We start from the raw sequence: 12,193 nt of genomic DNA on the forward strand, positions 1-12,193 counted from the left end.
ATTGTTTGGGATTCTCTCTCTCCCTCTCTCTGCTCCTCTCCCCCTCAAAATACATAAAATAAACATTTAGAAAAACTAATACTAATAAATATGCTCACTTGTAATGTTAGCTATTAATCACTGAAAAGTGAGGTAATGTAGAGAGGAGGAAAATACAGAAAAAAGATTATACGAATACAGGCGGTTCACGGGAGGGCAGGAATCCCAACTTGTTTCCCTCTGCACTTCTTCTTCCTTTGTCTTTTCCCAGTTTTTCCCATGCTGGTTTGAGAACATGGAAAAATGAGTTGATTTTGGAGATCAATGACACTTTGGTGATTTTCTTCTGCTAATGAATGGTAATGTGTTGGAGGGGACAATCCAAGCAGTGATCAGGGTAGAGAAGACATTACACATAAGTAAAAGCCTCTCGCTTTGCCTGTGTCTTTCTTTTTTTCCCATTAGGCCCTGAACACATCTCCATCACCACTCTTAATGTTCTGGGGGTAATAACTATCTAGTATTATAATGGATGGTGCGGGGGAGGGGCTGGCACATAGTAGGCACTTGATGAATATTGTGACATCCCTTCCAGTGCAAGGCTCTCTGGTTACAGTTTACCAACCCCAGGGTAACTGATGTACGTACTGAAACAGCAAAAGGAGCTAAGGAAGCAAAATAAAGCAGCACTTTCAACTATTTCTATTTTACAAAGTGCTTGGTGAAACTGTAAAAGGATATTTAGTACCACAAAAAGTAGGCCAAGGGTAAGAAAAACTCCATACCCAGGAGAATTCAGCTGACCAAATTAAGTCTGATCCAGAATAAACAGTTCTCATCTGGAAATCTAGCAGTTCCAGAAAGTACTGTCCAAGTGGAAAAAGGCCCACGATGCTGGTCTGCATAATTATGTAACCCTTTAGGAAAGGGGAAGGAAGTGCCACCATCCTGGGGTACATGGGGGAAAGCAACCATGAGAAAATAATAGTACTCAGGCCTCAAAGAAGGGGATTGTGCTACTAGAGAAACCAGGCCCACAAGCCCTTTCTCATGAACTTGACCAACTTTGGTCATTTTTCCCTGTGCCTACCCGGTGTCCAAAACCTAAAACAAGGTTCCTATTATCCAATCCGTCCAACAGAAATAACTGTCAAATAGGCACGTGAATAGCACTGCACATGAAGGAACCCGTTTGAAATGAGACACGAGCTCAGCTGCAACGGTCAAAACCAGTCACGTCTGTGCTTTCTCTGGAAAAGCGTGATCATCGCCCCTTTGAAGATCACTTAAAAACATCAAACAAACTAGATCCCAGATGGTAAGAGGAATTTAAAATATAACTCTCTTTCCCTAACAAATTGTAAAAATCCAGGCTTGAAATTAAAAGCAGGGATTCAACGAGCTCATGTACACCATGGTCACAGCAGCATTTTTCACAGTAGTCGGGGTGGAAACAACCAAAGTGTCCACAAACAGAGGCACAGACAAACAGAATGTGCCGTGTACAGACAATGGAGTATCATTCAGCCTTTAAAAGGAAGGAAGTTCTGGCACCTGCTACAGCACGGATGAACCGTGAAGTCACTGTTAAGTGAAATGAGCCAGGCCCAAAAGGACAAATACTGTGTGACTCCACTTGTATAAGGGACCTGGAGTAGTCCTAGTCATAGAGACAGAAAGTAGAGGGGTGGTTGCCAGAGGCTGGAAGGAGGGCGAGTGGGGAGAGGAGATAGTGTTTACTGGGCACAGAGTTTCAGTTTTGCAAGATAAAAAGTTCTGGAGATGGATGGTGGTGATGGTTATGTAACATTGGGAATGCACTAAAGAAAAAAGAAATTTTTTTAACACATTTTTAAGAGAGAGAGCATAAGTAGGGGAGGGGCAGAGAGAGGGAGACCAAGGATCCGAAGCAGGCTCCACGCTGTCAGCACAGAGCCTCACGTGGGGCTCGTACTCATGAACCATGAGATCATGACCTGAGCCAAAATCAAGAGTTGGCCGCTTAACCACCTGGGCCACCCAGGCGCCCCCTTAAAAATAATTTTTTTAATGCATTTAAAAAGACCATAGAACTAGGCACTGGAAGAGACACTTGGGATCTTTAACTTTAGTTCTCTTACACTTCACCGCCGTTTATTATGGAATATTTCAAATATATACGAAAGTAGAAGAGTTTAGCAAACCTCCTTTTACAATATACCATTCAGCTTCAATAATTGTCAGCTTACAGCCAATTTTATTTCATTTTTACCGTTACTTTTTCCCCTCAATCCCACAGAATTTTTATCTTTTAAATTTTTATTTGGAAATAATTTCAAGCATACATGTAAGGGACAAAAAATGAAAATAGTAAGACAAAATCAAATACCTATCACCCTTTACCCAGATTCATCCCTTCATCTCTCTCGCTTTCACGCACACACACACAACCCTCCCCCAAACACTTTTTTTCCACCTATTGAGGGCAAGTTATGTATATCATAGCCCTTTACCCTTAAATACTTCATTATGTATTTCTTTAAAATGAGAATATTCTCAGGGCGGGCGCCTGGGTGGCTCAGTCGGTTGAGCGTCCGACTTCAGCTCAGGTCACGATCTCACAGTCTGTGGGTTCGAGCCCCGCGTCGGGCTCTGGGCTGATGGCTCAGAGCCTGGAGCACACTTCCGATTCTGTGTCTCCCTCTCTCTCTGCCCCTCCCCCGTTCATGCTCTGTCTCTCTCTGTCTCAAAAATAAATAAACGTTAAAAAAAATTTAAAAAAAAATAAAATGAGGATATTCTCTTACATATAGTACAGTCACCAACTTCAGTAAATTTAACACTGACTCAATTATATCTCTGTTCCACCTTTCGTATTCCAATTTTGTTGATTATGTTCTTTATAGCATTTTTTTCCCTTCCAGTTCAGGGCTAGGTGTTGTATTCAGTTGCCAGCCTCCATTTCCAGAGACTTTCTCTTTTATAGCATTGACATTTTGGCAAAATAAATAACCTCTTCCTTTTTTTTTTTTAATAAGATGGTCCTCACTGGGGATTTGTCTACCATTTTCTTATGATTAGATTCCAAATACACATTCTTGCCCAGAATACTGCCTAGTTTATGTTGTGTTCCTCTCAGGATATCACATGTGGAGGCGTATGTCTATCTGCCCCTTATTGGTGATGTTGATCTTGATCACTGGTCAAGGTTGTTGCCCAATTGCATCACTCTACAGTTACTGCCTCCCCCCTTGCAAATAAGAAACAGTCTGTGCGGAGATGCTTTAAGATCATGCAAATAATCTGCTTATCAGCAACATTTCCCTTAGATTCAGCATCTGTATTTACCTGTTGCTGCATAATACATATGTCAAAACTTAGTTGTTTAAAACAGTATTTATGATCTCAGTTTCTGTGGGTCAGGAAATTGGTAGTGGTTAGCTTGATGTTTCTGCCTCAGGATCTCTGGTGAGATTACATTTCAGTGTTGGCCAGAAGTTGCCATCATCTGAAGGCTTGCCTGGAGCTGGAGAATCCATTGCCAAGACAGTTCATTCATATACCTGGCAAGTTGTGCTGAAACTGTCAGTTCCTTGCTTCACAAACTTCTCTCTAGAGTTGCTTCTGTGTCCTCGTGGCATGGACTGGTTTCCTCTAGAGCAAGTGATCCCTGAGAGAGCAATGCCTTTTGTGACCTACTCTTGGGACTCATACACTGTCACTTCCACTACAGTGGACTCATTAGGAGTTACTAAGTCCAGGGGCGCCTGGGTGGCTCAGTCGGTTAAGCGTCAGACTCTTGGTTTCAGCTCACATCATAATCTCGCAGTTTGTGGGTTCGAGCCCTACATCACATTCTGTGTTGACAGCATGGAGCCTGCTTGGGATTCTCTGTCTCCCTCTCTCCCCCCCTTTCTCTAAATAAATAAACAAACATTTTTTTTTTTAAGTGACTAAGTCCAACCCACATTACAAGAAACAATAAGCTCTAAACTTTTTTTTTTTTTCCCAAGCTCCAATTCTTGAAGGGAGACTATCAAAGAATTTGTGGACATATTTTAGGATCATCACAGCATCTACTGATAATTCTTGCCTGATACAGTTCTTTCTCTGATACCTGGAAAATAACGGTTTTCCAGCTATATCCTATACTGTTTTTGAAGCAAACCCCAGTAGTATATTTCATCTGTAAATATTTAAGATGTATCTCTAAAACAAAGATGTTGTAATGTTATAAGCTGATAACTTAGTATTATCAAGTAACAAATCAGTATTTAAATTTCCATTTGTCTCATGAATGCCATATTTTTTGACATACAATTCACATCCCATAAAATTTATCCATTTAAAGTGTATAATTCAGTGGTTTATAGCGTTTTCACAAAGGTGTACAGTCATGATCACTATCTTAATTCCATCATCCCAAATAGAAAACCCTGTATCCAATAGCAGTCACTTACCATTTCCCACTCATCCCTTGGCAACCACTAATACACATTCTATGGATTTGCCTATTTTGTACATTTCATATAAATGGAATAATACCATATGTGGTGTTTTCTGTCTGACTTCTTTCACGTAGCATAAAGTTTTCAAGATTGATCTATAGTGCAGCATGGATCTTTTTTTACTGCTGAATTCCATTGTACGGGTATACGACATTTTTATTTATCCACTTTTTGGCTATTATAAATAATGTTGCTATGAACATTTGTGTACAAGTTTCTGTGTGAAGCCATGTTAATTTTTGGTTGAATCAGGACCAAAGTAAAGTCTACATAATGCTATGAGTGGATAAATCTTTTAAGTCTCTATTATAGGTTCCTCCTTCTACAACTTTATTTTTTTAATTTGTTAAAGAAATGGAGTCATTTGTCCTGTGCGGTTTTCCAAAATCTGGAGTTTGTTGATTGCATAATTTAACGCGTTCTTCTAACTTCTATAGTTTCATAAATTGGTACTTGGGTATAGAGACTTGATCAGGTTTCCTTGATGGAGAGAAGAGGCAAGATGATTATAGGTAGGCTGTCATCCTACCAACCTAATTCTCTCTCTCTTTTTGTTGTTGTTTTCCTGATATTTTGATATTAATGATTATTGCCTAGGTCCATTTTGGAATAAGAAGTAGTGGTATCTCGGGGCGCCTGGGTGGCTCAGTCGGTTGAGTGTCTGACTTTGGCTCAGGTCATGATCTCGCGATTTGTGAGTTTGGGCCCCGCGTCGGGCTCGTGCTGACAGCTCGGAGCCTGGAGCCTGCTTCCGATTCTGTGTCTCCCTCTCTCTCTGCCCCTCCCCTGCTCATGCTCTGCCTCTCTCTGTCTCTCAAAAAGAAATAAATGTTAAAAAAAAAAATTAAAAAAAAAAGTAGTGATATCTCATTCTGTCATTCCTTCTTTATCTGTTAGCTAGAATATGTATAAAGAAAAAATTTGCCCCTAACTCTTTTATTATCACATGATTCAGTTTGCATATAAAAGGAAGGATAAAATGCTTGATTCTTTCCCTTTATTTTATCCTCTAATAATGATCAACTATTTGTAGGTTTTAAAAATGAACTTGTGGGGGCGCCTGGGTGGCTCAGTCGGTTAAGCATCCGACTTCGGCTCAGGTCATGATCTCACGGGGTTCGTGGGTTCGAGCCCCGCGTCGGGCTCTGTGCTGACAGCTCAGAGCCTGGAGCCTGCTTCCGATTCTGTGTCTGCCTCTCTCTGGCCCTCCCCCCGCTCATGCTCTGTCTCACTCTCTCTCTTAAAAATAAACAAACATTTAAAAATTTTTAAAAAAATAGTAAGTTTCCATATTTTGGCAGGAACAAATGAGTAGATATTTTGACATTCATTATGTTAGATGATTAATGACATTTCTTTTGACATAAAGTCCTCTTATTTAGGGTTTAATAAATCAAATATTCTAATGGGTACACTTTTTCCACATAAAAGTAAGAGAGTTTTTGAAAATTTTCATGCTAATGTTTTTATTTTTGAAGAAGATAAAAAGGTTAAATATTTAATAGACCATTTCCAGGGGAAAAAAAAAGGCATTGACCTGTTTTATGTGGTATCCACTAGGAGGTTCAGTAGATTAAGGGTAAAATTAAGGTCCCTTTATGTACCATTAAACAGCTGGCACCCTCATAGAGAGGAATATTTTCAGCATAGAAGATATGTGACACAACATGTGGTTCGTATTGGAAAAAGATCTACTTTCAAATACATATATTAATATTTGCATTTTACTGCCCCACCCCCATCCCCCGCCCAAAATACTGCTTCTGGCACAGTGATGAAAGGCAGCGAAAAGTAACCACAATAAGTGAAGGGGAGATGTGTTATGATTCAGAAGCTTTAATTCGCGAAAAATTATTAACGTGTGTATCTTCTTCTTGGAGTTATTCTTACTGTTGCTCACATTGTCCTCTCTTTGCAATGGTTCTTTTCTTTTTTATTTTATTCTATTTATTTATTTTTTTAGAGAGAATTCCAAGCAGGCTCTGCGCTGAGCAGAGCTCAGTCCCACAACCCTGGGATCGTGACCTGAGCCAGAAGCAAGAGTCAGAAACTCAACTGACTGAACCACCCAGGTGCCCTTTTTCTCTTTTTAAAAGAATTCTGTGCATGCTGTCAGTCCCTACAAAGCCAGACTGGGGACTGATCCCAGGGAGCCTGGATGCTGAGTCATCCATCTCTCACAAGTGCAATTTGCTCCCCGCACCTTCCCTCAAGCATTGGGCCATCCTGGCCTGTTGGATGGGGTCTACCCTCACCCACCAGGTCATATTCCTGTGGCCAGCAGTTCCATAGCATTAAGCCATTGAGGTAAAGGTTTGCATGGTGATTACTGTCACACCCCATATGCCTCTGCTTCCCTTATGGGCCCTCGGGCCTTTCCAGCAATCTTGAATCTTAGATGTTTCCCATCCTATGGAGCCCTGGTCAGGCCTGGCCAATGGTTCATGTTGGCTAGTTGGTTCCGAAGTCTTTTGACGTGACTGTAACAGCCTTCGATAGTTTCCTTGGTAGCTGGTATAAGGTGTTTCTAGCCTCCTTTGTACATTTCTTGCCTCATATCTAGAATCAACCTTTTCTTCCAGAATCTTTGGTTTTATTAGGAAATATTATCTCCAAAACTACAGTCCAGGGGCTAGGATGCTCCCTGCCATGATTGGTAATTGTTTCCAGGCCTTTTCAGTAGAAAGGAGGAAAATATGTTTTGTTCAAGATGTATGGTGAGTATCTACAGATATTTGCACTGCAAACTCAGGACCACAGGGATTTTTTACTTGCCCTCCTCTGTTTTACGTCTGGTTCTCCTTTCCTCCACGCAGAGAATCCCAGTTCTAAAGAGATTCTCGTAATAACAGATTAGATTATTATTCATTTGCTTGAACACACAGTATGTCTCGGGTTACGGATACCAACACTACCACTAACAATGTGACTGACAACACTGAAAGATTTTTTTTCCTTACGGTTTGTTCCATTAGGGATGCACAAATTACTGTGTGTAATTTTTTGTGTGGTTATGCCACCCACTGGATACTAATTTAGATTCATTAGCTTCATCCTAAATTTTTAAAATTTAATTTTGCCTCATAATTATGTAAAAGTTTACCTAGTTCTAGTCAGATTTACCAAACAAGATATATTCAAAGTCGAAGAAGACTTTTATTTTTGGCCCTCATTCTGTTCCTTCCCTCTCCCTCTAATTAACCATTTAAAAATGTTTGTAATTTCTTTTTCTACTTTAAACACATAAGCAAATGTTATAGATAAAATAATATATATTTTAACACACACACACACACACACACACACACACACACACACTTTCTACCTTGCTCATTAATTTGGAGATCTCTGTGGATTTGACATTATTTAACCAATCCTCTCCTGATGGACATTTGGGTTGTTTCTGGGTTGGGTTTTTTGTTGTTGTTGTTGTTGTTGTTTCTTTTTTTTCTTTCTTCCTTTTTTTTTCTTTTTCTTTTTTTTTTTTTTTTTTTTTTGCTATCGCAATTAATGTTCTAAGGGTAACAGCCTTGTGCATATTTACAGTTAAAAATATTTTTTTTGCCAGGTGGAAAAATACATTTTGTCATTTTGTTTTGGGGAGAGATCACTAGATATGAGACTGCTGGTTGAAAGGATTGGTAATTTTATCGGTATGGCCAAATCCCCAACAACTATGATAATAATTTGCAGGACCATTACGAACGTGCCTGTTTCTCCACTAACAGTATGTCAATCTTTTAGATTTTTGCCAATTTAATATATAAGAAATAGTATCTCAGTGTTGGTTTTGTGTGTGTGTTTCACTTAATATGAATGAGGTGAGCATGTTTCAGTTAGCCATTTCTTTTCCTGTTCATTGTTTATCTCACAGAACCGATTTCCTGTAGAGTCCTTGGTCTTTTTATTTTTAAAAGCTCTTTAAAAATATCAGAGATAGTAACAATTTTAAATATTCTCAGATACCAGCAGGTGTCACAATATCACATAGAGGAACTCATCCATGTTTCTTTTAGTAATTCTATGAATATTCATATGTATAAAAACATGAACACATTTTTCAGGCAGCATTTGTTGAAAAAACTGTCTTTCCCTATTGAATTACCTTGGCACTTTGGTCAAAAAATTGATCATAAACACATGAAAATATGTCTCTGGATTCTACTGTATTGTGCCTATCTACATCATCATGTAGTACCACACTGTCTTCATTATAGTATAATTTTGAGATTTAAAAAATTGTTTAATGTTTATTTTTGAGAGAGAGAAAGATCGTGAGCGGGGGAGGGGTAGAGTGAGGGAGACACAGAATCCAAAGTAGGATCTAGGCTCTGAGCTGTCAGCATAGAGCCCCACATGGGACTCAAACTCAAAGGCTGGGAGATCATGACCTGATCCCAAATCAGATGCTTAACCAACTGAGCCACACAGGTGCCCCAAAAGATTTTAACTAATCTCTACACCCAACATGGGGCTCAAACCTACAACCCTGAGACAAAGAGTCACGTGCCTTACCGACTGAAGCCAGCCAGGCACCCCTGAAATTTTTTGTGTAAGGGCTCTAAATTTGTTCTTTTTGTAAAAATGGTTTTGGCTATTGCAGATCCTTTGCTTTTCTGTAAACATGTTAAAATCAGCTCTTCAATTCTGAGAAAAAAAGTGTACTGGCATTTTGATAGGGATTGCATTAAATGTGTAGAACAACTCAGAATTGCTATCGTAACAATATTGATTCTTTCAATCCATGAACATGCTCTATCTGCACTTCTTTAGGTCTTTAATCTGTCTCAGCAATGTTGTATAGTTATCAGTGTACAGGCCTCATACATCTTTTGCTAAATTTATTCCTAATTTTGTTATGTCATTGTTAATGATTTTTTATGATAGTATATAAAATACAACTGATTTTTGTTAATATGTATTGTTCTTGTATCCTTGCCTAAGGATACTTGCTAAGTTTATTCATTCTAGTTGCCTGTTTTTTCCCCCTTTAATTCTAAGCTGTATGACTTTTCCTTTTCTTGCCTTATTGCCATGGCTAGTACAATTCCACATAGAAGTGATGAAAGCAGACATCCTTGTCTAGTTCCTGATCTTAGGGGGAAAGTTTTCAGTCTTTCACTATTAAGCATGACATTAGCTGTATGTTTTTCATAGACGTTCAGTATCAGATTGAGCAAATTTCCTTCCCTAATTTGCTGTTTTTATCATAAAAGGATATCAGATTTTGTCAAATATTTTTTCTATGCCTACTGAGATCATATGATTTTTCTCCATTATTCTGCTAATGTGGTGTATTATGTGATTTTCAGATGTTATACCAACCTTTCATTCCTGGGATAAAATCTCCTTGGCCAAATCCTTTTTATATGTTGGTGAGTTATTTTTTTTTCTTTTTTAAATGCCAGTTCATTTGATGTTAATTTATTTGATAAATCCTTTCTCCATAGTGTCAGATACTCCACGACTAATTACTACAATTCCAAACTAGTGGTCTGAATTCAAATTCCCTTTGTGACCTCTGCACTCCTTTGTATAGATTTTTATTTTGTGTCTACTACGTGCTAGGCATTTAGATGTTGAGGATACAGATATAGAGGGTAAATAGCAAACCCTTGCCCTCACAGCAGTGGTGAAGACAGTCAAAACAAATTATAAGATAGCTTGATGAGTGCTGTACAATATTGGGTACAATTGAGATTTAAATAAAAGGAACCCAAGGTAGAATTTTTTTAAGCCACCTAAAGGAAATTACTTGACATGTGAATTGAATTTAACCAGGATCACCATAGCATTTACCATCCAAACAGGAATTTTTAAAAGTCAAAGGGAGAACAAGTATAAACGAGGATGTATGGTTATCTTTGATCTAACCAAAGGGGAAGAGTGTTTGAGGGAGAAAAAATTGTATGTGAAAGAGGACAAGGCCTATTAAAATAACTAAAAAAATCTCAATTTAGTGAGTTTATAAACCGTAAGGAAGAAAATTAGGCTAGGAAAGCAAAGAGATCAGATTCTAAAGTCCTTGTAAATCAGAAAGGAACCTGCAGCACTGTATTCCAAAGACAGTTAAAAGTTCAAAGCAAAGGCATGACATAATTGTTGGAAAAAGATAAGTTGATTGTGGTGTGGAAAAAGTGTGAACAAAGAAGGGGATCAGCAGCAATCATTTGGGGAGAAATGGAGAGTATGTATGGGTTTTTGGAGTCATGAAATGTTTTATAATTGTGTTGTTTGCTATTTGAATTACAGCTCAATAAAGCGGTTTTGTTTTTTAAAAGATTTAGGAAATTAAGTTCTCAAGGTGAAATGATAGGGTAAGCTTTAGATTGATGTGTTAGGAATGAAGATGAGCTCAGGAGATACTTAAGAGAAACTAGAAGGCCCTGTGACTCACAGGATATGGAGATGAGGGAGAGAGGAAAGTCAAATTAACTCCCAAGATTCTGGCCTAAACAGCAGGATGGATGATGGTGCTGTTTACTGAAAGAACCTGAACCAGATGCATGTGTGAGGTGTGAGTGGGGGGGTAGATCTTAAGACATGTTGGGTGTGAGATAACTGAGATAAGCTAGAGATTTGTTTTGGACTGTTTGTGTCCCTCCAAAATTCATTTGCTGAAACTCTAATCTCAGTGTGATGGCATTGGGAAGTAATTAGGTTACGGGTGTGGAGCCTTCGTGACTCTCATTAGTACCCTTATAAGAGGCCAGAGGGCTTGCTCCATCTTTTTTTTGCCACGTGAGGATACAAGAAGTCAGCAGTCTATATTAGCCCAGAAAAGGGTCCTCATCAGAATCTGACCATGATCTGACTCTGACCTCAGACTTCCAGACTCCAGAACTGCGAGAAACAAATTCCTAAGCCACCTAGTCTATGGCACTTGGTTATAGCAGCCCAAGCTAAGACAATATCCAAGTCAGGCTCTCAGATGAAGGTCTAGGCCGAAGGAAATCAACAGAAGTCACTGAAGTAAACAGTACTGGTTAAGGCATGTGTGAATATACAAAATCAAGATGTAAAAGAGGTGAAGTCAGCTTCTGAGGAAAGGCCCCAGAGGTAGGAAGAAAACCAGGCGAGTGTAATGTCACAAGTCCAGTTTAGAGTCTTTCAAATAAAGTGTTCAACAGTGTAAAGTGCTATTATGTGTCAAAGCAAACCAGCAGAGTCCAGTCTGGACTTACAAAAAAAAAAAGGAAAAGAAAAGAAAGAAAAAGAGGGGCGCCTGGGTGGCTCAGGCAGTTAACTATCCAACCCTCGATTTCAGCTCAGGTCATGATCTCACAGTTCTTGAGTTCAAGCCCCGTGTTGGGTTCTGACAGCATGGAGCCTGCTTGGGATGCTCTCTCCCTTTCCTTCTGCCTCTCTCCCGCTCACTTGCATGCTCGTGCTCTCTGAAAATAAACTTAAACAAAACAAAGTTCAAGTTTCAGTAGAGTGATAGTGGCAGAAACCAGGCTCACATGGTTCAGTGGTAAATGGTGAGATACGGTTTGTCAAAGGCAATTCCAGGAAGGAATTAGGTTTTGAAGGGGGAAAGAAGGAAGGGGGTGAGGAGGAAAAGACTGTTTTACAAAAAGGTTTGGTCATGTTTAAAGAGAAAGGAAAAGAGCCAACTAGGGAAGTTGAAGGCAGTGAAGGGATGAGAAGGCAGCTTCAGAATCAGGGAGGATTGCTTCAAGCTTAAGGTTTGGGTAGAGTCCGGGAATCTGTATTTAATCCTGACA

General features: G+C 39.2%; 1 long non-coding RNA gene across 1 annotated transcript in view; it reads left to right on the forward strand.

The window, feature by feature from the left end:
* The window catches only part of LOC115509053, a 16,872-nt gene continuing 4,679 nt past the window's right edge, over positions 1–12,193 (forward strand). Inside the window, exons 1-2 of the long non-coding RNA XR_004343302.1 lie at positions 1–1,297; positions 9,779–9,841. This is a non-coding gene — a long non-coding RNA (uncharacterized LOC115509053). The remainder of the gene's footprint in view (positions 1,298–9,778; positions 9,842–12,193) is intronic.

Source organism: Lynx canadensis, chromosome A2 (genome assembly GCF_007474595.2).
Source record: "Lynx canadensis isolate LIC74 chromosome A2, mLynCan4.pri.v2, whole genome shotgun sequence".
Taxonomy (NCBI): Eukaryota; Metazoa; Chordata; class Mammalia; order Carnivora; family Felidae; genus Lynx; species Lynx canadensis.